General features: G+C 38.1%; 1 protein-coding gene across 1 annotated transcript in view; it reads right to left on the bottom strand.

Annotated features, from left to right (window-relative positions):
* Positions 1 to 1,846, bottom strand: part of LOC109936240 (protein ZGRF1) — a 446,880-nt gene extending 445,034 nt beyond the window's left edge. The window contains exon 1 of the mRNA XM_048601379.1: positions 1,825 to 1,846. The gene's annotated coding sequence lies outside the window, so the exon portion shown is untranslated. The remainder of the gene's footprint in view (positions 1 to 1,824) is intronic.
* Positions 1,847 to 4,023: the final 2,177 nt, after the last annotated feature.

The raw sequence follows: 4,023 nt of genomic DNA, 5'->3' as shown, positions 1-4,023 counted from the left end.
GTTAACATTACCAGCTCAAGTGCATTCTAAACAGTCCTGGTTATCCACCACCAGAGGGCTCTCTTTTCTGTGCAACAACTGATGCAGCATATAGAACAGCTGTAAAAAGGCTGCATTTCCTCAGAACTGTGACCCTAATGCAAGATTTTTCATTGGGAATATTCTCACCAGAATACTTCAAGAAAAGCAGGTTCAGTCTGGAGTAAATTCCAGTCAATAATTTTAATACTGAGTGCAGCTTCAAGTTTAAATGTATACATACTAATAGAGAGGATTTTTTCTTTGTATTTTATTTTGAAAAGGAAATAGAAAGTGTAATCGTTTTTTTTCCCTTTCTCTTCCACAGACAATAGATTTCTGGGGTGAAAGTCACCCTCCCGTATTCTGCCCAAGCCCACTCTTCACCTTACCGATTTACGCAACAGCACAAGATACCATACTCAGATCCTATCATTTACAAGCGTATTTTCTGGCAAGGGTCAGCAGACTACAACCAGGAATAGGATCCCTACATCTGATAGGCAACGTGCAAGTCGTTCTTCAATTCCAGAATTTTACTTCACAGCATGCTGTTGGGGGTTTTGCATGTTTGCCTATTCTAGACTTCTTAAAATATAATGTTCATGCTCCTTCAAGCACCTTCTTAATTTTGAACACTCAACTTTATCATGCTTGTTTACATTATAAAAGAAAAGGGTGTTTTCCAAAATCATTGTGAAACTCCTGGTATAAAGCAAGGAGACACCATGAAAAGTAGCCTTTGCAGGAAATGGTACGGCACTCAGTGGAGAAAATGTGAAACTTCAACCTCCAACCAATCTCCAGAAAGCCACTGTATTAACTGTATATTAATTGAGTACATAACTACACTCAAGTAGTAGGCATTGATTGGGAATTCACTTACATTCTATAGAAGCTTGAGGGTTTGAGGTGCAGTGATAGTATTCTTATCTCTGAGCAAGAAAGCCTCAGTTCAAACATTTCTGAATAGGTTGATGAAAAATATCAAAAACATCTTCCAATACCAATAACATCCAGGGCAGGTGGGGGTGCAGTGGAGACTTGAAGTGTATTATCGTGCCCATGAATGCCATTTTAATTTGAGTTACTATATTTCAGCATACAGGTTGAACTTTGAATCCTTAAGAAAATCCTCCAAAAAGATCGAAGTTGATTTATACAACATAAATATGAACAGCTGGTTTGGGTGTGGGTTGTCATCACTATTTAATTGTCGCCAGAATTCAAAACAAAGAGCGAATCTTAAATCCTGCACATCTTAGCAATACAGGCTGTGTTGCCTGCCCGACTCCTTGCGCCCTGCCATGTTACAAGGGTGAGTAAAACATGCATTTGTAGCATTAAATATTGAGGCTGATGTTATTATAAGTATACCATGTTATGGTTGAAAAATGTGTTCATGGGATGTGAATGTCACTGGCTGGATCAGCATTTTATTACCCATCCCAACTGTCGTCGAGGAGGTGATGGTGACCTGCCTTCATGAACCACTGCAGTCTTCAGAGATGTGGGGACACTTTCAGTGCTGTTATGCACTGAGCATAAACAAAAACATCATTTTTAGGACCGAGTTGACTCATATGCTCTGATGCGCAGTATTACCTTTCATTTGAAGTTTTTATTTTTTCTGCATCTGGAAAGGAGTACTTAATTGGTTCCGGGTACCACAAAAGAGATATTGGCAGCAACTGCACTTATTGCGTTTGGAGGTGTATATTTGTAATTTATGTCTCTAATTCTATGACGACTGTGTTCAAGTTCTACTCTGTAGCACCTGGCTATCTAAAATGTACCATACTGTACCTTAGCTGGAGCACAGCTATTTTCAGTGAGACAATTCCTCAAAGCAGGCAAAGAATGTTCAGTTGCAAATATTGTCAGAGCTAAGAGATAAACAGATGGCAGCAATTACTCAGGCACCAGATCCAGAAGTCATTACACCAATAAATAGATGTGCATTTCATGAAAAAAATCAAAACATTCACAAATTTCACTCCAAGATTTTGATCTTCTGTTGTTTCACTAAATTGTCACTACCATTACAAATACTTGCACAACAGAGAATTTCAAAAACATCAGTTTACAATTCAATTTATTCATGTAAAACTACAAATACAGCAAAGAAGGATGGAGAAGTTATGAAGAGAAGAATGGTTCTGAAAATATTAAAAGGATAACGGAGATGGTTTACAATGAAACTACTCTCAAAACTACGCTACCATAGCTTGCTTTGCTTCTAAAAATCAATTTTACAGAAAATGATTTCATTGTTTTGAGTTTTCTGTATTATAATAAAGAATCCATAATTCAGATGTGTGGTACATTGCTATGAAGACTAATAGTTTAATACAATTTCTGTACAGAAAGAGTTGATACTTGGGTACACAGATCCACCACATGCACTGATTTTCTCCTCACATACCATCCTTATTTGAAACTATAATAATCATTGTTACTGCGTCAAAATCTTGGAACGTCTGACATAACAGCACTGTGGGACCGTCTACATGACACAGACTGCAACAATTCACAAAGATATTTCACCACACCATCGCATGGGCAATAAATGCTGCTCATGCCAGTGAAACTGATATCAAATGAATTTTCATCACAGAACATTTTAAATTTCAACACCCATATTTTCTGACATAATAATGCTGAACGTTAATATTGTAAACCAATGCTCACGCACGCGCACACACACACGGGTAGAGACAAAACGCAAGCTCATACGGATATAAACACACACACAAAAGTTTTGTAAGCCAATGCATTAGTTATTCCTGTATTCTCTTAATCAAACTGTATCATACAATTGTTCTTTTCTATTATTTCTTATTACGAAATGAAAAGTAGTTGTGAAAGATCCTGTGTCCGTGACGGAACGGAACATTGAAGGAGAAACTAGTACCTGACTGAACAGCTGCATTGAGGGTTTGAGAGCAGGAAGGCAGGATGGGAAATCTGGTCAAGACAAACATTTGTCCCAGTCTGAAAAATGATTTTTAAACTGTGCTAGAGCTGTGAAAAAACTGTGGCCCCATTGTTTGTGTGACCACAAAAAATGTCTCCTTCACTCCAGTTTTGAAGATTGATAAGGATGTTTATTAATGCATAGCCTTTAAATTGGGGCCCAGCGAGTACAGTTTCAAATAAGACACAGATGTAATTAAAAAATAAGTAAAGGAGCCAGAAACATGGTGCACCCTCACAACAAAGAAGAGGAATAAAGAAAGAATTCAAAAACAACTTGCTGCTGCAGTGGATGAAGCATTTTGGTCAGCTGTTTCAAAGATACAAGATCCATTGATGAACTGACCACATGAGACAGATCCTCAATTGCAGGACTTACGAGCAACTAGTGTCGTTATTGCTTAATGTTTAATACCTTCAGTGGAATAATGTCAAAATTGTGGTGTTGTTATCTCTGCCAGACCCTTTAGACAAAATGAAGGGATGTCACAATATGTTGCTCTTCCCTAAGGGTAACATAACCATTCAATTCTCAGAGCAAGGTCTTGACCAAAATCAGAGTCATCCCTGTTTGGCTTAAAATTTAAATACAACTTGGCAGTTAGCTATCAATCATCATTGGCTAGTGCATTCTACACAGCAAGGGCTCGACCAATCACAGTCCACTTAGTACCCAACGAGCACTTTTCTCATAGAATATAAAAAAGCGTTTTTCCTGTACTTTGGTCTTACTTGTGAATTGTCCTATTGAGTGCAAGATGAAAAGCTTTGGCAAAATGTGTATTCTTTTTCAGTAATACACTTATTTTATTTAATTGAACTTCGTTTTTCCTCACATGCACATGGGTCTGAGTTCTGCCACCCATACTGGATACTAGGTGAGTTGTCAGAGCAGATGAAATGGTAAAACTTGGTGTATGGAAGTCATGGGTTTACACTAATTTGACATAGGGATTATGAAGGACAGTGCAGGGGCATAGGTAGGTATTGGAAGTTTGGCGGGGGTCCATGTGGAGGACTACTGGGCAT

Source organism: Rhincodon typus, chromosome 1 (genome assembly GCF_021869965.1).
Source record: "Rhincodon typus isolate 14 chromosome 1, sRhiTyp1.1, whole genome shotgun sequence".
Taxonomy (NCBI): Eukaryota; Metazoa; Chordata; class Chondrichthyes; order Orectolobiformes; family Rhincodontidae; genus Rhincodon; species Rhincodon typus.
This window is presented reverse-complemented; position numbering and strand designations above follow the sequence as displayed.